Below are 21240 nucleotides of genomic sequence, written 5' to 3' on the forward strand. Positions count from 1 at the left end.
CTTTGTGTGTAGGACCTCAAATCATCACCATTAAATTTGACACAAATATCTAAAAAAGTTACGACATGGGTGTGGGACTTGACTTTTGTAGATATCTATGTTAAATTTAATGATTATCCTTTAAGATTCTACATACATGAATGTGGGAAGGTCTCATAAGATCATTACTCCATTATAATATATAAAATATAATATAATATCACATTATGCAATTTAATATGCATATTATAATATGTTATATAGAAGATCGCTCAGGCGCTCTCTTTCTATCTCTCCCACACACACAATTCAATTTAATGTAAATTCGTTGGATTTGGATTTTGACATCAACTCTTCAGTGCAAATACTTAATTAGTTAATCTTAAATGTCATAATCCTTTTAAAATTAACATATAATTACTTTTACTAAGTGGATTTGGATTTTGAGCTTTTAAGCATTTAGATGACGTAAATCTAACCGAACGGAAAATTTAACAACCACATTGGGTTTTCTCAAACTTCACAAACCCACGTTCACACTATGTGTTTTTAAAATAAATATTTAAAAATAACATAGTAATGAACAAATAATTTTGTTCCCATATGAGAGAATTACTTACACAAAATAGCAAATATAAGATACATCCATCACACAATATTTATACAAACACAATATTTTCATGAGTGTCAAGCAAAGCATTGCAGTAATCTACTTCTAACTGGATGACTTCCTGGTATTGTTGTATTTTCTTTCAAAACATTTCTATGGAGTTCGAGCACTAATTTTTGGAGTGCTAACTCATATTCCATTGTCTCTGTGTCATGAGTTAGGAGCTTTCATGATATTTTAAAATTTCCTGATAGCTGCATAATGAAAAAATGAGTGAGAAAGAATACAAATAAAAAAAAGAGTAATGATCTTATATATCCCTCCCACACCTGCAAGCATAAGACCCCAACTCATCACCATCGATTACGATCCAAATCTCAGGGTGATATATGAACTCCTCCATTTTTTTAAATTTTTTTATAATAAAGCTCTTTCTCATCCTTGCTCTCTCCCAACACCTTGACGCACGCATCTCTCTCTCCCGTCTTAATATTTTGGGTTTTCTAAACCACCGTCCCTCTCTCTCCTCCTATGCGTTAATCTATCTCCCTCCCTCTCTCTCTCTGCTCTGCTCGAAGCCCTAACCCTATTTCCTAGTTCGAATCTCTGCAACTCAATGTTTGGGACCTTTTATGAGCTCCTCTGCTTTGCTTAATGGCTTCAAATCTCACCTTGGTGGTGATGGAGAACAATATAAACCGCTCTCACCATCTGTTTATCGAGTACTGGGGGAAGTCTTTTGTGTTTGAGTAATGGCGGGGAGGAGCATAGAGAGAGAGAGAGCATGGTACCATTTCTATCAGGTGTAGAGAGAGAAACTGGTTCGTGAGATTTTTCTCTTGCATATTTTTGTTCTACTGAAGAAGGCTCAATGGTGTGGAAGCTTTTTTCTGTGGGTTCCTCTCAAGGTACAATCTCTCTCTCTCTCTCTCCCCCCCTCCTCCGCCTCTTGGTTTCATTTTTGGATTTTTCTTTTCTTTCATGTTGAATCTCTCTCTCTCTCTCGCTGTCTCTTTCTCGTTGGGATTCATTTGTTGCTCTCAGCGTGTCATATGTAATCTCTCTCTCTCTAATCGAGGTTCATTTGTTGTTTTTTTTTGTGCCATTTGTAAATTCTCCCTCTCCCTATATTTGGGGTTCATGTTTTTTATGCTAGTTGTTTTACCGTGTGACTCTCTCTCTCTCTCTCGCTCTCTCTTTAGAACCTGGTATTGATGTAGTAAAAAACCGGTATTCATTCATGAAATGGTAAGGGGAACAACTATATTTTTCATCTCTTAGAGTTAATTAGTGGATATGTAGAATTTATAACATCGAGTCTAATCCGGGACTGGCCATTTTGTACCAGAAACAATACTTTTTTTCTCCAAATGTATTTTGTTATCTGGGACTGGCCATTGGTTAGTTTCCAACCTTTTGTAGTGGTAGATAATTGCGTGATACAAGTTATTTGGGTTTCCTGTTTTGCTTTTGTCAGATTACTTTGATTAAAACTTGCGTGTGTTCGGAAGGTTCATCCAGTGATTTTGATTGGTTTCCACTCTTAAATGAGTAGGTGTTGGAAGAAAAATTTGTAGAGTTTAAAAGAGACGAGTGATCAATTTACTTGTCCACATTTTGTCATCAAATCGTTGACTTAAAGGGATCATTTTTTTTGAGCAAAGAGCTTTTTAGCCATTATTTTATAATCACCGGTCCGACTCACGACTCATCTGAGTGATACGAATACGGAGGCAATTGATTCTGAGTGACTCGAATAGCTTGTGGTTAGCTTCGTTGAGTTGCATATTAGTTATTAAATAAAAAGTTGAAACCAATTGCTTTTTTTGTTATAGTTCGTGACTGATTACTTCAACTTCCTCATTAAGCTAGGTCTTGTGCTATGCATGGATGTGATATTAGGTTTTTGAAACCTGTCCTGAGAAACATGTGTATCATTTGCATACCATCTTTAGGTAGTCTAGGATAATATACTATGTGGTTTGCTCTATATGGATGAAGTTGAGTTTTTTTTCTGTCCTCTCTCATAGAAGGTTGTCTTAATTTTGACTAACATGCTCGATCATAAGCCGCAACTTATGTCATACTTACGTATTTTTTGTATTTGATTCAAGTCACTTTTGTACTAAAATCCGATTTTCTCTCATTTGGTGTTTTTTTTTGGTTGGTTAAACCATTTTTTTGTGATATTCTGTTGGTACTGTTGTGTTAAAAGCAGAAAGTGAAACACAGTCACAGAGTACAGTTCCTTGTATGACTCCCATTGAAAATTCTATATGCACTACCTTCTTATTGTCTAATATCTTCTACAAACTTTTGCAGGAATACCAAAACACTATATATTCTCCAAAGGGATATACAAAGTGAGTCGAAAAGGTGAATTTGTTTGTGATAGTGTTCGGCCTTTGTGAGTATTTCTGTTCAGGTTGAAAAAAATATCTTAGTCTTTTGGGTGTGATTTATTCACCCCTTAGAGTTATATATCATATCAATTATAGTTTGCACATTTCAATAAATTGTGGTAAGTATGTGGTGTTCATCCATTAAAGTACAATGGGGTTCCAGACAGTAACCTACCATCTTTTGAACCATCCAATGTCAATAACAGACAGTTGAAAGGATGGCAGGATACTGTTTTGAACTCAACTGCTAGGATGGTATTATAGTACAATGGGGTTCCAGACAGTAACCTACCATCTTCTGAACTATACGATTACATTGTCATTGTTTCATGCCCAGGGCTATCTCAATCTGCTCGACACCAATACTTTTTTCAGTTGTATTGGTTCTATGCTAATCTAAGTTTTTTTTTTTGGGTGAATTTTTTTGTTATGGGTTTGACAAGCTTGTTAAAAAATGCAAATGAGATTTTCCTCTCCCATAACTGTTGAAGATAAAATACGAGCTTTGGGTATGCGCTATGTCATCATAATGTCATATTTCAAATAGTAGATAGAACCTTTCTCATACGATAATGCCCAATTGTTGGTTTTCTCCTTGCTTCTATATAACCCCTTGTATTTGTTGGTTTTCTCCTCAAATATCAATAGACACCTATGAAAAGTATACATGCACCAGTGGAATCACAGGTAAAAGGGAGCAATAATGATGGTTCTAAGGAGGTCAGTGATATAAATACTTGTAGTGAAGAAGATGAAAATGGAAGGTTGGGAAACCCGAATGCAAATAAATGAAATATTGGTTGTGAACCATTTGAGAGTATGGAATTTTCACTTAAGGAAGAAGCAAAATTATTTTATAATGATCACTGACCAAGACAAGGCTATGCAAGGAGCTATTGCTCGTGTATTATCAAATACTGTTCACAAATTTTGCAAATGGGGCTTTTTAATTGAAGAGTTCGAGAGTTTGCAACTGGACCGAAACAATTAAAGAGTTCGAGAGTTTATGGGGATTAATCATTGATAAGTATTAACTAAAGTAAAATAACTAGTTAGCATTGTTGTATGATATTCGACATCAATGATATTCCCCAACTTTTGTGTCTTAACTTGTTTATATTTTGGATATAAAGCATTGTTGGAGGCTCCTTTAATCCCCAACTTTTGTATCTTAACTTGTTTATATTTAGGATATAAAGCATTGTTTGAGCCCCTTTACGGTTTTTTTTTATAGGGGAACCTATTTGTTGGTTGCCTAACACTTATATTTTGTTTGCCTTTTATAGTAACAACAATTAACACACTCACAAAAAATTGGGTATGCATCTTGGATTGTATTATGACTGTCTTAATTAGTTGGATTTATTTTTACTGTCTTAAACTACAACAAGTTATATTGCTTGTTGTATTTGGTGCTTTTCCTTCTTACTACTAGCTTGGATAAGAAGGATGTTGTTCTAAATGGTGAGTGTCAATGTAAACAGCCCTTTTTAGCCACTGAATATAAATCAATCCCCGAATTTGAGTAGGTTTGTCTCTTTTTGTAACTTACTTCTTTCATATGGAGTAACTCTTTGTGAAGTTGTAACAATCCTAAACTTTTTTTTTTTTTTTTTAAATATATATATATATATATATATATATATATATATATATATATATATATATATATATATATATATATATATATATAATATTAATGGTATTAACAGAAATAAATACAAATAAATAAATAAATATATAAAATAATTAGTATATATTAGTAATGATAATAATCATAATAATATTAATATACTGTTAGGATATTGTTGCTTTTATATTAACAACAAATAAACGATATTATTGTTAATATACTTGAGGGTTCAATTTTATTTAGGTGGACCTTAGGTCCACCATCTTAAAGCTTTATGTTAACCTTCCTTGTACAGCCCCTTTCATCTGAGGGGTTACCCTTTTATTCGTCTGACTCTCTTTCTCACTCTCTACGTTTTTAGGTAAAGAGGCTTCTCTTTCTCTCTCATCAACAGCTCATCCATCCCTCGCTCATCAACGCATTTTTCACATTTCTCTTCTCTCCCGAAGAGGCCTCTGTTACTCTCTCTTGTATTTACACAACTTCCTCATCCTTTTCCCTATCTCTACTCTCTGTACTGGACCTTATGCATCTATAACCTCACTCTCTAACCATGGCCTATGAACCGTACACATGAGATTACGATGACACATATGATAAGCCCACATCCACAATTGATGCTTCCCCAGTTTCGGAGTTAAAGTAAGTGACATTATTATCTTGAAAAATAATCCATTTTTTTTAAAATTAAATGAAATAATTATTTTTGTTTTTTATACGCACGCGATTTCATTATTTTGAAACATAACCTTTTTAATAAAAAATTGTGATATTTTATCTATATTAGAAATTTTACATGCTGTAAATTCTTAGAAAAATAAATTTATTTATTTTTCTTGTCTATAGTTAGAAAATTTTAGATACTGTAAAATTATTAAAAATAAATGTGATATTTCTGCTGTTAGTAAAATTGTGAGAATTCTTTCTACTGTTTTTTAATATTTAGATATTATAAAATTCATGTGCAAATGACAGCCTTATTATTTAAAAATTGATATTTTTGCAATTGATTATAGCATTGTTGTGAAATGTTTATTTGTGAATTGATATCCCATAAATTGTGATAATTCCGTATTCTTGAATTTCTGTAAGAGTTTTTCTATACATATTAAATTGACAATTATGCTAGAATGTCTTTATGAACTGCTACCTTTCTAAATTTGAGCCCAAAATATTTGATTGGTTATTTTTGAAATGTTATTAAAAGTGAATGTTATTAATGGTTTCAGTGAGATTCATATTAATGATTTGAGTGATACGTTGAGTACATGATATTGCTGCTTTCGAATGTTTAAAGAGATTTATAAATACTTTAAGTATGCAAGTGGACTCATCCGGTTCGTCGGTGAGGTATAAGTGGACCTATCTGGGTCGGTAGGGATTAAGTGGACTCATCCGATACACCGGTGAGGTATAAGCGGACCTGCAAGGATTAAGTGGACCTATTTGGGACGCCGATAGGGATTAAGTGGACCTATCAGGACGCTGATGGGGTATATAGGTGACCTACTTGGGACGCCAATAAGGTATTTTGTGAAATCTTTTTAATTATGCATTGACGCTAAAATGTGATATGTATTTCAATTATTCGGATTATATTTAATTATGCATTTTTGAAAGTGAAATTGTTAATGCATTCCTGTTAATAGATCTCCTTTTTGAAAATATTGATATCTTTCAATCATGATTATTTTTAGGAGTATGATGATCACTTACTGAGTAGCCAAACTCATCAAATTATGGTAAACATTTTTTCAGAATAAGTGCGGATTCATTTTGAGTGCTAATCGGGATCAACCTTGGAAGATATTGTTGTTGTGCTAACTTTTTTTTGTTACCTTGTAAGAATTCGCCACTGTAAATTTGTCCTATTAAGAAATATATATATGTTTGAAATATCAGTATTGTAAATTCTTGGGGTGTGACAGAAGTGTGCCAATTGCGTTGCTTGATAACTGGTGAGCTATTGCCTTATCTTACTAACATTGTTAGAATACATGCTATTGAAATAGGATTAAAGATGAACAAGATTTGGTTGGAAGGTATGCAATATGCAACGTGTTACCATAAAGTTAGAACTATATTGGGCAGTTATAATTGAACATTGTCAACAAACTTTTTTTTTCCAAACTAGTGGAATACACACTGACACAATATAAAGAGCAAAGTTTTTATTTTGAATTACAAAAGGATGAGAGAACAATCGGACATAGTAACACACCCAAAAAAAGGTAAAATAAAATCAATGTACATATAATCACACGTAGCTCAAAGAGCAAATTTTTTTTCTTTGCGCAACTGGATTTAGTCAGCAACTAAATTCAGTTCAGGCATAAAAAGTTCAATTACTCTGAAGAGGGAGATATCTGAATCTATAGCTTTAAAATCAACTGAATTCAATTCACATATCTGAATCTATAACTTTAAAACCAACTGAATTCAATTCACATAAACAATAGGGATGGAGAACCACCTCTCCACCATTGAATTGCTGAATAAAAACCTATAATTGTACATTGACCAACAAAACTCTGTACATGTGGGTTCAATCTGAACGCCAAGAATTAAACTAATCCTATTCATACATATCATGAACTCAGATAAGAAAGCTTCTATATACAAAGACCAAAAGTCTCAAGGCACTAAAACGGCCCAAGACAAATATATTGTGACTCTGCATACATCACGGGATCATGATTCCAACCACCCAAGGATACAAAGTCTTGAGGAAATAAATAAAGTTTTGTAGAAGAGAACATCATAAAAAATGAGATAAGAAATACAACAAACAATTAAGTCAAATAAAATCGACTTTGGCATTTTTTTTTCCTTTTTTTTTTCTTTTTGAGAAAGTTTTGACTTTAACTTGGCAATAGTTTCATAATCTCAAAAAAACAAAAACACATGCCAACACATACCTACATCAGAGAATACATATGAATCAATGCAACCAAATCATAAGGGAGTACCATAGAATATAAAGCCAAACTCTCCAGCATAACTTTCCTTTAAACAGTTATACAGCTCCTTGCAAAAAACCACTAAGAATGGGGTTAGAGAGAGAGGGGTGCTCAGGAATGTCATATTTATTCTCCTTTTGTATGGACAAGTTATTAGCTATGTCTTTTCTCTCTCATGTGGCTTTCATTCTGATGTAAAAAAATAAAACCAAAAAAAAATAAAAATAAAAGGTTGAGAGAATATACCCTCTCTCAAAGTCTGCAAGGGAATTTATCCCAAGGTTGAGAGAATATACCCTCAAGAGATCTACAAGGGAATCCCCGCAAAATCTCTTTACGAGACCAAATTTTATTAACTCATCCACTTTTTTTTACAATGAAGGGAAACCTCCCTTTAAATAGACTAAAAAATAAGGTAAACATTAACAAGAAAAATTCTCTACACTTTTCCTATTTTATCTTTTCTTCCCTATTTTTTCTCTCTTCCCTTAACTTCACTTACCATCCCCTTCTTTCCAAAGCCTAAAAACTACTTTTATTTAACCTTATCCTTTTACATTCCTAAACTAGCTCCCCTAATTTAACCTTATCTATTTATACTCCTAAACCAATCCAATCCAATTGATCAATATGCACAAGATAAATTCAATAAATTCATGCTCACCTAATTATCCCTGTGCACCCTATTCTTGAAGAGATAAACAGAAGAATAATTAAAAATTAAAATAACCTTAATATTATTTGTATCATGCTCCCGGGGTTGGGAGAAGCTCGACTTCGAGCTCAAAAGTTGATGATGAAGTCCCACCATGAGCTCAAAAAGATTGATGCTTGCAACTGTGTTCCAAGAGTAATTGTTGAATACCAGCTTGGGCTGAGTATTCCTAACCCGAAATGGGTCTAGCTCCAAAAAAACACCAAGTTCAACCGATGAACACGCTTGACCATGAAATTTTGGGAGATAGATTTTAATGTCAAAATCTCATGGTCGTTGTATAGGACGTGGTGGATCTGGCTTCTTTATAGAAGCCGACGGATCTAACTTGTTAATTTTTTCTTCACGAGGAAGATTGTTCTCCAACCTCTGCATTTCTTCTTCACGAGAAAGATTGTTCTCCAACCGCTGCATTTCTTCTTCACGAGGAAGATTATTCTCCAACCGCTGCATCTCTTGTTTCTTCTCACATATTTTAGTTCGAACATCCTCTAGGATGTTAGAAAACTTTTCTATAGCTCGTTCCCAACGATCCCAAACTTGTTCCCAATGATCATCCATAGCATATCTAACTTGCTTTGATCTAGCTTGGTCTCTGTAGATCTAACTTGCTCTCTAGATCTGACTTGCTCTGATACCAATTGATGTAAATTGATGCAAAGAAATAATAGCACCAAAAAAATAAAATAAAAAGTTTAGAGAATATACCTCTCTCAAGGTCTGTAAGAGAATTCACCCCAAGGTTGAGAGAATATACCCTCTCTTAAGGTCGTTGAGAGAATATACCTTCTCTTAAGGTCTACAAGAGAATCCACCCTAAAATAATCTCTTCACGAGACCAAATTTTATTAACTCATCCACCTTTCTTTTACAATGAAGGGAAACTTCCTTTTAAATTGACTAAAAAATAACTTAAACATTAACAAAAAAAACTCTACACTTTTTTATTTTATCTCTTCTTTCGTATTTTCTCTCTCTTAAAATAACATGCTAATTTTTCCCTATCTTCTCTCTCTTTAATTCACGTGCCAAAAATAGGCTCATTTCTATCCCACGTTTTGCCCAAAATTCTCCCCAACTTTGATTATTGTTGATAAAGATAAACTCTCTCTAAAGTTAACCTTATCTTATTTATATTCCTAAACTACCTCCTCTAATTTAACCTTATCTATTTATACTCCTAAACTAACCCAATCCAGTTGATCAATATGCATAAGATAAATTCGATAAATTCGATAAATTCATGCCCACCTAATTATCCTTGCGCACCCTTTTATCTATTTATACTCCTAAACTAACCCAATCCAGTTGATCAATATGCATAAGATAAATTCGATAAATTCGATAAATTCATGCCCACCTAATTATCCTTGCGCACCCTTTTCCTAAAGAGATAACCAAAAGAATAATTAAAAATTAAAATAACCCTAATATTATTTACATCATTCTCTTCGGGTTGAGAGAAGCTCGACCTCAAGCTCAAAAGTTGATGATGAAGTTCCATAATGAGAGAATATACCCTCTCTCAAGATCTGAGAGAGAAATTCCAATGTTGAGATAATATGCCCTCTCTCAAGGTCTGAGAGGGAATCCCCCAAAAATCTCTTCACGAGATCAAATTTTATTAGCTCATCCACCTGTTTTACAATGGAGGGAATCCTCCCTTTAAATAGACTAAAAAATAAAATAAACATTAACAAGAAAAATTCTCTCTACACTTTTCCTAGTTTATCTCCTCTTCCCTATTTTTTCTCTCTTCCCTGAACTTCATGTACCACTATTTTCTCTCTCTTCCCTTACCTTCACGTACCATCCCCTTTTATCCAAAGCCTAAAAACTACTTTTTATTTAACCTTATCCTTTTACATTCCTAAACTAGCTCTCTTAATTTAACCTTATCTATTTATACTCCTAAACTAACCCAATCCAACTGATCAATATGCACAAGATAAATTCAATAAATTCATGCCCACCTAATTATCCCTCCGTAGCCTATTCCTGAATAGATAAACAAAAAAACAATTAAAAATTAAAATGACCCTAATATTATTTGCATCACATTCTCATACTGAAAAGATGCAATTTCATCACTGAGCAACACAAAAAGCGAGGATGAATATGCTACAAATTCCACGGCCAAGTAAACCATTGAAGTTAAGATACATACCCGAATTGTTTTTAATGTATTAATTGTTGTTTTAATATAAGAGTAAACAAAATAGAAGCGTTAGGCATCCCACAAATAGGTTGCTTTATACAAAAACCTGTAAAGGGGCTCCAAAAATGATTTACAGCCAAATATAAACAAGAAGTTACGACGCAAAAAATGGGAGACCATATGCTAAAAAAGGTGCCAACAAAACAAAAATCCCCCGTTTGCTTTCTTGTGTTGCTCCCTGTGTTGGGAGAGCAAAAAGGTGCCAACAAAACAAAAATCCCCCGTTTGCTTTCTTGTGTTGCTCCCTGTGTTGGGCTCTCCCAAGTTGTACAAGATTTTTTGCATGCTGAAAAATAGATTTTCACCTCGACATCCTGTTCTTCACAGAAAGATCACTTACTTGCGGGCATGGCATCAATCATTGACATCTATAAAGTAAGTTAAAAACAAAAGAACTTATCATACAAGTGGTGAGAGAGTAAGAAAATAGTAGGTAGAGAGATTACAAGGTAATCAATATTTTACAAAGTAATCAGTATTTTACCCCTACAATGTGTGAATCACTACTTTTTGACAATGAACAAGTACACGAATTATGTCCCATTTGGTTGTACATATGACATGTAACAGGCTTCCACGACGGCTTCTCTAATGGTGCTTTATATCTTTTGGTCGCAGGGTGGCCCTTCGTCATTGTGAGCAATGGATTCCTCACTATAACATTACCTGCTGAACAATCTTGATTAATTTCACTTCTTGTTGTATCTACTCCAAGGTTACTTTCATTGCCCATAGTGTAAACTTTTGTTGCATTTTCAATACATTCCTCATGGATAGCTCTTTGCCTCAATTCTTGAAATCCTAACAACACCACATCAAAAACATATGCAGATTTTGTCCTAATCTTTGCAATGTTAATTGCTTCATAACTTAAATGGTTGAATCGTGAGAATAGAGAATCCATGGAATTTCCCATCATTCTTTTTTTATGCTCATTTAATAAAGCCTCTTTCTTGGCATTCCTTGCCCATCGCCTCAAAATGCATTAGAATGTGATTTCTTGAACATGCTCATGATGCGAAATGGCTAACATATGTCTACAAAGTTATCCAGAAAATTCAAACAATTTTGCAACAATAAGTTGCTTTGGTTTTGGAGACATTAAATATAACTATATATTGTTTGCTATTTTTTTCATATGTGGTCAACTTGATGTGTTGATTGGCCCATCCTCCTCAATTTTCTTTACCACAATTGATATCACTTTATCCAATTCCTTTTGAAACTTAAAAAACATTGTCTTGGTATAAGCATCTGCTGCTTGTTTCTCCATAGGTAGTCTTGTGTTCAAAATTGGTGTAGAGTAAGAAGTGAGATGATCCAAATAGGATTCGTCATAGTACCGACGATCATGGGCCTCTTCATATTTAAGAACCAATTCTTGCAAGGAAGTTCGAAACCCATGAAAAAAATGGTTCATACTTTCACTTCGTGGATAATAGAGCAATTTACAAAGAATGTACCACACAAGTAGATTGGAATCCATTGATCTCGAATATCATATAACAATGCTAACTAGTTATTTTCCTCTAGCTCATACTTATCAATGATTAATCCCCAGGAATTCACGAACTCTTCAATTGTTTCGGTCTAGTTAATATAGTTGAGGAACTCCCTGACAAAAGTAGGATGTTTTGCACAAAAGCTACCCAATTTCTCATTGACCTTTTTTAAGATGTGCCATTTGCAAAGTCTGTGGACACTGTTTGAGAATACACGAGCAATAGCTCCTTGCGTTGCCTTGCCTTGGTCAATGATTATTATAATTGGACGTTTACTATACATTGCCGAAAGCCATGTTTCAAATAGCCAAACAAATGACGATTCAGTTTCATCTCCTAAAAGTACATAACCAAATAAGGTTGAATTTGTATGGTGGTTGATTTCAATAAATGGGGCAAAAGGCATTTGAAACCTATTAGTCTTATAGGTTGTATGAAAAATCACCACATCCCCAAAACATTGATATGCATTCCTTGACCTAGCATCAACCCAAAAAATATTTGCTAAATGACCATCATCAGTTACATCAATTGCATAAAAGAAAGAATGATTTTCACTTTGCATGCGCTTTAAATAATTTAAGAGTAATTAAGCATCATCACTAAGGTTTTTTTTCTAAGCTTTCTAAGTTCACTTCTAGAATCACGGTCCATTAAGCCTAAATTATAGTCTCCACTAGATTCTACTCTAAAGACATTCATAATATTATTAGTAAAAATCTCAGCTTTATGAAAGGTATTGATGATACTTCTCTCACATTCAGAAATAATCTAATGCGATCAAAGACAACACACCTTACTTGGGCTCACACATACATGATTGTGGTCTCTCTCAAAATGTGTAACAACCCACTTGTCAATATCTTTCTTACATATTTTCATCATTGTTTTACAACCAATTCTTGTGCCTGGTACCTTTCGAGTAAGTTTTCCACTATGAACTTTCCTTGTACGAAATCCTTCTCTGGAACATAGAAATCTACGAGAGTGCATGACCCCTTCACGTTGTGTTATTTTCGTACTTCCCATGCACATGCTAAACCCCATTCGCCTAGCATATTCATTATAGAATAATTTTTCTTCTTCCTCATATGAAAATTCCATACCCTCAAATGGTTCACAACCAATATTTCCTTCATTTGCATTCGGGCTTCCCAACCTTCCATTTTCATCTTCCTCACTGCAAGTATTCATTATTGCTCCTTTTTACCTGTGATTTCACTGGTGCATGTATACTTCTCATAGGTTCTTATTGTCGCTCAAGGAGAAAACCAGCAAATATTAGGGGTTATATAGAAGCAAGGAGAAAACCAACAATTCAGTATTATCGTGTGAGCAAGGTTCTATCTGCTATTTGAAATACGACATTATGATGACATAGTACATACCCAAAACTCATATTTTATCTCACTCAGTTCTGGGAGAGGAAAATCTCATTTGCATTTTTTAACAAGCTCATCAAACCCATAACCAAAAAAATCCCCCCAAAAAAAAAACAAACACTTAGCTTAGCATAGAGCCAATACAACTGAAAAAAGTATTGGTGCCGAGCAAATTTGTGCTCATTGCAAACCCAGATTATCAAGAAGCCAATTAAGAGCTTCCCAGATAAAATCAATTGGTGGAGAAAGCTTATATGGGGCAAGCCAATGGTAACAACTTATTCTTTGCAATATGTTGTGATCAGGGACATGTCTTTGCCCATGAAGAGGAGAACTGAATTAAGATCCTTGACAGGGTGGAGGTACTTTCAGCCTATTTCTAGAGTTCTATGACATTGCGATGCCATTGCGTAGAGCACTAGCAGTTAAAGTGAGCAGTGATGTGTATTTCTTTCTGGATTGCTTGATTGGGAGGTCCTTGAGACTCATTTACACTGGTATAAGGCAGGCTTTAGGATGGAAATGAAACATTACATATGGCCTTTTAAGTTTCAACTAGTGTTTATGATTTGATTCTTCCATTATTTGGTGGCAATGGCTTTTTAATTCTCTGTATGCTGTGCAAGGCCCAAATATTGACCTGAAAAATTGGCAGAAGTATTACAATAAAAAAAAACAGTAGATAAGAACTTGTGGTAAAAAAAAAAATTGAGCCTCAAAATCAGTCGAAAAATTGCTCTTCGATCCTTAATTTCAGAAAAGAAGACCACAAACAAGAAAACACTTCTCTAACTGACCATTTGAAAAACACCAACCCTGTAACCCTAGAATCAAGCACCCAAAAAGAAGATACATCATGGTCAAGACAGAGAAAAAGGCCCTTACTTGCTGCTGGTCATAAACAAAGCCATCACCTGAAAATGGCTGGCTCTCTCCTTGAAAACCAGATTCCATGGGGGCTTCTTGTTGAGTGAATACCACCAATGCCCTAAATTTCAAAACAACCATAATATCTCTATCACCACCAAGGTGAGATTTGAAGCCATTAAACAAAGCAAAAGAGTTCATAAAAGGTCCCAAACATTGAGTTGCAGAGATTCGAACCAAGAAATAGGGTTAGGGTTTCGAGCACCGAGAGACGGGCAAGGGCAGAAAGACGGAGAATTTACAAATGGCACAAAAAAGCAATAAATGAACCTCGATTAGAGATAGAGAATACATATGACACGCTGAGAGCAATAAATGAATCCCAATGTGTGTGTGTGTGTGTGTGTGAGAGAGAGAGAGAGAGAGAGAGAGAGAGAGAGAGAGGTTCAACATGAAAGAAAAGAAAAATAAAAAAATGAAACCAAGAGGCGGAGGAGGGGGGAAGAGAGAGAGAGAGAGAGAGAGAGAGAGAGATTCAACATGAAAGAAAAGAAAAATAAAAAAATGAAACCAAGAGGCGGAGGAGGGGGGAAGAGAGAGAGAGAGAGAGAGATTCAACATGAAAGAAAAGAAAAATAAAAAAATGAAACCAAGAGGCGGAGGAGGGGGGAAGAGAGAGAGAGAGAGATTGTACCTTGAGAGGAACCCATAGAAGAAAGCTCCCACACCACTGAGCCTTCTTCAGTAGAATGAAAATATGCAAGAGAAAAATCTCATGAACCAGTCTCTCTCTACACCTGATAAAAATAGTACCACGCTCTCTCTCACTCTCTCTGCACTCCTCCCTGACATCACTCAAACCTAAAACGCTTCCCCCAATACTTGATAAACAGATCATGAGAGTGGTTTATACAGTTCTCCATCACCACCAAGGTGAGATTTGAAGCCATGAAGCAAAGCAGAAGAGTTTATAGAAGGTCCCAAACAATGAGTTGCAGATATTCAAACCAGGAAATAGCATTAGGGTTTTGAGCACCGAGAGACGAGCGAGAGCAGAGAGAGGCAGGAAGAGAGATTAACACAGAGGAGGAGAGAGAGGGATGGAGGTTTAGAAAACCCAAAATATTAAGATGGGAGAGACAGGAGAGAGAGATGCATGTGTCATGGCGCCGACGGGAAGTACGGATGAGAGAAAGTTTTACTTAAAAAAAAATTTTAAAAAAGGGAGGAAATTTAATCTCACCTTGATATTTGGATGGTACGATTTGGATCGTAATCGATGGTGATGAGTTGGGTCTCATGCTTGTAGGTGGGGGAGGATCCTATAAGATCATGACTCATATAATATATATGTATTATTCCAATAAGTTGTAAAACATAAGTACTTAGAACTTTTTTAACATTCCACTAAGTTATCACACAATGATGACTTTATTTGAGATCTTCTTTCTTTCAAACAAAAAAGGAAGTTTTATTTTAAAAAAAAAATTTAAAAAGGGAAGAAATTAAATCTCACCTTGATATTTGGATGGTAAGATTTGGATCGTAATCGATGGTGATGAGTTGGGTCTCATGCTTGTAAGCGGGGGAGGATTCAATAAGATCATATAATATATATGTATTAATGTATTATTCCAATAAGTTGTAAAACATAGGTGCTTATAACTTTTTTAACATTCTACTAAGTTATCAAACAATCAGGACTTCATTTGAGATCTTCTTTCTTTCAAACAAAAAGGAAGTTTTATTTAAAAAAAAAAAATTAAAAAGGGCAGAAATTAAATCTCACCTTGATATTTGGATGGTAAGATTTGGATCGTAATCGATGGTGATGAGTTGGGTCTCATGCTTGCAGGTGGGGGAGGATTCTATAAGATCATGACTCATATAATATATATATATTTATGTATTATTCCAATAAGTTGTAAAACATAGGTACTTTTTTAACATTCCACTAAGTTATCAAACATTGACAATCAGGACTTCATTTGAGATCTTCTTTCTTCCAAACAAAAAAGAACTTTCAATTTTTAAGGAACGTTTACCTTCTAGTTATCAATTATGTCCTGAAAATAAGTGTTCATGTATCCGCAAAATCTGCACTATTTTTTAAACAACAAATTTAACAGTAGGTATAAATCAAGGAAAATAGTTTGATAAGGCTGGAACCCTATCAAAATAAGTAAAAACCGAAACCTCACCTTCTATAACTCATCAAAAATTAAAATTCAAACATTGGAAAAACTTTTCATCAATCATCTCGGCTTGAACATTATGCTTGTGAAAAAAAAGAGGATTTTAAGCTTTGGAAATAGTATATATTGTAACAAGCTATCTATACCGTCCATTCAACCCTAAAAAGTGTTCATAGATCCGCAATATCTGTACTATTTTTTGAGTTTCAAATTTTATTATTGATATTAGAAATTGATTTCGGTCCACCATAGAGATTTCAGTTGTGAAAAATGATTTCCGAATGAGAATAACGTTAAAAAAAATGATTTTTGAATAAAAATTTGAAGTGAGGCTTTATTTTATTTTCATATAAATTTTATAGAAACCTAATTCATAAATTAATTCTGGAGCCATCAAGATTTGTGAAACCCAATCGTGATTTCTAGCGAGCTTTACTTCGTTTGGGCCTTACGAGAATTGCATCTCGATTTAAAGGGGTTGGTTTTGACTTAAACTCGACCCTTAGGTTTCGGGTTCGATTCCGCTGCCAGATGCAAACAGAAAAGAAAATTTAGGGGAAAAATAAACAAAAATATATTGTTTGTAGCAGCGTAATGGCATATTGAATCCGTCGATTGTTGATATCGGACGGCTGCTGATATGCTGTTTTACTGTAGGAATATGTCAAACCCAAACAAAAAGAAACCCAAGAGAGTTCCACATCCTAAAACCCCTGCAAAACTTTGAGGCTCTCTGTCCTCCAATTTAAGGTACTCTCTCTCTTGTTAATGGCTGCTAATGATGTGTATTATGTTTTCTGATTCCTTGGTATGTGTAAGCTGAAAAACTACTCCTTTGAAGTTCTTTTAAGGAAACATTACATCTTTGTAGGTGATTCACTAGGGTTTCTACCTTTTGTTTTGTTTTGTTTATTCCTTCTTTGTTATTGAAATTGAATCAATAGAAGAAAACATGTTTGTAGTTCAATGACTGTTGATTTTTTTTTAAAGAAATGACTGTTGATTTTTCAAGTTATGTCGTGATTATTTAGCGTATTTTAATTAATGCATTTTTCAGAAGCATGTGACTGTTAATTCAGAGGCTACTGATTACATTGGCTTCTGATTCATGGATTTTGTAAAGAGATATTACCAAATTCTTAGTCTTCGGAATTTATAATCGCAATTGCATATTTTTATTGTTGCATTTGTAGTTGCTCATGCAAATAGCTTTCATACGGCCATATATATGCAACAATGGTCATCTTTGCCATTGTATTAAAAATCTCCTCATTTTACAGACTATAAGTTCGTGAAAACCACGATTCACTGTAAATGTCTTTGAAAAATGAAGAAAAACCATGGTTTGCTTGTGTCTCTTTAATCCTCTCTACTTTGGCAATTGTGCCTGTTAAAAAATTTAATGAAATGAGAACCATATGTGGTTAACATTCCATATACAGTTGTTTCCAAATTGCCTACTCTCGCAAACAATGCTACCAGAGCTTGGGGCATATTGTGTCCAGGGGCACCAATCTTCTCAGTCATCGCTTTTTGTCAACCCTCTTAACTTGAGGTGGTCATTTGGAGCACTAAACTATTGTCCACGTTTGGGAGCTGTGATGGTTATTTAAGCTGCTGAATATTTCCTTCGGCCAATGCTTTGGAGGACATATGGCCTTATTCCTGATCCAGTTGATTGATTGCCCAAGAATCGGTAAAACATACATCACTTTGACGTAAAGCGCAAGGAGAAATCATACAAGAGCATAATATTTAGGTTTGAGACCGTTTGTCCTTATTCTTAATATGGGATATAGAGTAATGTTCAGATTCATGGCTAGAACAGGCGGTATTAGGCTGCTCATTTTGTTAGTAAAGAAGTGCCATCCTAAGGCAACATAACATCTAATATTTGAGTGGCATCATTTGTAAAAGTCAAACTATATATTTGCATAACCAAAAGGTTAGTTTAGAAGAAGGCTTAAATGCCTAGTTATTTGTAAAGGAGTGACTCAGATTGGGAATCGTTATAGTCCTGATCTAAATTGACATGCAGTGGACTTAGTCAGGTCTATTGAGTCTTAAAGAGACTTACAGTACAAAACTTGCTTTTTTTTTCTCTTTGAAAATTGTTAACTTGTTGCAATGAGCATGAAAGACAACTACAAAAAGGATCTGGCAGCCCACGGGGGTGGGGTGGGGTGGGGCTCATTGCAGCTTCCGAAAAATGCTCTGAACCTATACAAAAATGGGGGATAAGCCTTGTAGACTTGATGATGCTGCTACTCAGGCATTACCAAATAGAGGTGTTAGGCGTACTGAAGTTCCGAAAAAATCACAATATTCACCATTTCCTATTGAAAAACACTACTTTGAATGTACCGAAGGCTCAGGAAGCCTTGCAGGAAATAAGGAATTGAACTACCACGCATTAGTGTCTGCTTATAGGCCATGGAACCATACAGATCTTAAAGTGGAGGCCTGGTTCCTTTTGTGACTGTGAAAAGGAGTAGTTTGCATTTGGATGACGCTGATCTTCTCTTTTGAGCTCATGGCGATGAAAGAGTCGTTGTGGGTTCATTGGTTAGATTGGTACTTCATTGTGTGCTGTCAACCTGATTGTCCCTTCGAGAAAAGAGATAGCTTTGCAAAAAACAAAAAGTGGGGCCCGAGCTCAAACAATTGCGAAGGAGGTCCCACTGGTTGGAGTATCTACTGCTGAACGAGAGCACTCTCCAGCTTTAGTGAGGATATCAACACATTGTGGTTTGCCTCGTACCATGTATGTCAACATTAGATATTCATGTCTGCAAAGGTAAAAAATGTGGTAAAAAATGTGGTTGAGGTGCCAAGGCCATGAGTTATTCCTCTTGGTCCATGATATGATGTTCCCCTTCCACTCCCAAACCATCAAACTGGTCCACCCTAAACTTATGGTTGGGAACTGAGTCCTGAGCAACTCCCCAAGTTTCAAAATTATGGTTTTAAGAAAGTAAAATGCCATTATTCATGGTGCCTCGACAGTCTACACTGTGCTTGATAGATTTGGAGAAAACGGTTGCAAGTGATTGATCAATTGATGAACAATGTTGACCATGCATGTACCATTGGGACTTTTGGTGTTTGTGCTGAGTTCAACAATGGTACAACTCTAAGTTGGATTAGGAGTGGTTTGCCTTTTTCCTTTGAAGCATCAGAAAAACTTTGATTGGTGTGCTAATAGGCTGACTAGGACCTGGGTGAGTAAATCAGTTGCATTTTCAAAATTAGAGAAAACACCTTTAGGTACATAAGCAACACCAGTGCTTATAGATCAGCATGATTGACCAATATTTCTTATTAAGGTGAGTAGAAAGGAAGTAGCAAAGATGCATATAAAAAACCATTTGCCACTTCAAAAGTGTAAATGATGTCATTTATGCCACTCTGGCATGGCACTCAACAAATATATTGGACTTAGTTTGATGGCAATGACAGGTAACCAACTCAGGTGATGTGCTAAAACCTGTGATTAAAAAATCGCCGAGTCATCATGGACTCGGCTGATTCGACACGGGAATCGGTCACCCCGTGTCGATTCTAGCGTAAAACCGTAAATCGCCCGTGTCTAGAAACCAGTGGTTTAAAAAACGGATCGGTGCCCCGGATCAGGCACCTCAAAAACCCATCCGGATTGGTGAATCGGCAATCCAGATCGGGAATCGGCTGGATCGGTAGGGTTAAGCCTTAAAAAAAATCTAAAAAAATTATCAAAATTCATTATAAATGTTGTTTTTTAGGAATCCAATAAAAATTGGGGGCACTACATTATTAACTTTCACTTTTTTCAGCAATATACAAATATTTAGATGTTCTTTCCCTGTATGAACTTAGGTTAACTATTAAATTTACATCACACAAAAGAAATTATATACTGAAATTGAAATTGTTGGTTTATATTTTATAGTTTATTTTATTATACAAATAATAACAAATCCAAAACATCTTATAATATCATTTAATTTAAAATGTATTATTGACAACTGGAAGAAAAAATAGTATATCACATAATTTATAATGCGAATAAATTAAAAAATAAAAAATAAAAGATTTGGTTATCAATGTAGAAATAAATTCTAAAGTGGTATGAGTTAGTGTTGTTTTTCTCTCTTAAAATATCCTCTCAACTAATATTTTTTAATATTCAATAAAGTAGAATTAGTATTATTTTTGTTTTTTAATATCCTATGAGCTAGTACTAATTTTTAATCTCAGTTAACTACTTAATTAATTATTAATTATATAATGAAATAATCTCGTGATATAATAGCCTAATAGATTTTTTATGTTTTATTTGGGTAGGTAAATTTAGATTTTTTTGGTTGAAGATAGGGTTGATGACACCCAATTATTATTATTAATAATTTTTTCATTTTTTATCATATAATGTAATTACCACCACCGAGTTGACTCATTGTTTTATTATAACTATTAATTATAATATAGTATTATAATATTAAATCAAAATAATTTAAAAATATTAGTAAAAAACTTCCATATAATTTAAAAATAATTTAGTGTATATAAAAATATTTATATTGACAAAAAATTAACATAATTATATTTAAGTTATTCACATAAACAAACAACAATTTCATATAATTATGTTAATTTTGTAAATTATTATATAACATTTTATTTTTGTAATCATATGTAATTAAATATTATATGTACTTTATATTTTATATCATAATAAATAAATAAATATATAATTAATTTTAAAAAAGATTAAATCTTAAAAATAAAAAAAAAGAAT

The 21240-nt window shown here is 34.2% G+C and overlaps 2 long non-coding RNA genes across 5 annotated transcripts; one reads left to right on the forward strand and one right to left on the reverse strand.

Annotated features, from left to right (window-relative positions):
- Positions 1 to 674: 674 nt before the first annotated feature.
- Positions 675 to 8019, forward strand: LOC148780548 (uncharacterized). 4 transcript variants are annotated; one of them, XR_016040542.1, is made up of 4 exons: positions 675 to 1497; positions 2912 to 2952; positions 5854 to 6150; positions 6322 to 8019. It is a non-coding gene; the product is annotated as an uncharacterized LOC148780548 (long non-coding RNA). The 4 variants fall into 4 exon arrangements; XR_016040541.1 differs by having other exon boundaries at positions 6383 to 8019; XR_016040540.1 differs by having other exon boundaries at positions 5854 to 8019.
- A 2428-nt stretch (positions 8020 to 10447) lies between these two features.
- Positions 10448 to 15473, reverse strand: LOC110007684 (uncharacterized). The gene is made up of 3 exons (XR_016040538.1): positions 14963 to 15473; positions 14287 to 14389; positions 10448 to 10831 (listed from the first exon to the last, which is right to left on the reverse strand). It is a non-coding gene; the product is annotated as an uncharacterized LOC110007684 (long non-coding RNA).
- Between the last annotated feature and the right edge of the window lie 5767 nt (positions 15474 to 21240).

This window comes from Amborella trichopoda, chromosome 9 (assembly GCF_054954075.1).
Source record: "Amborella trichopoda isolate Santa Cruz 75 chromosome 9, AtrichopodaSantaCruz75HAP2 v2.0, whole genome shotgun sequence".
Taxonomy (NCBI): Eukaryota; Viridiplantae; Streptophyta; class Magnoliopsida; order Amborellales; family Amborellaceae; genus Amborella; species Amborella trichopoda.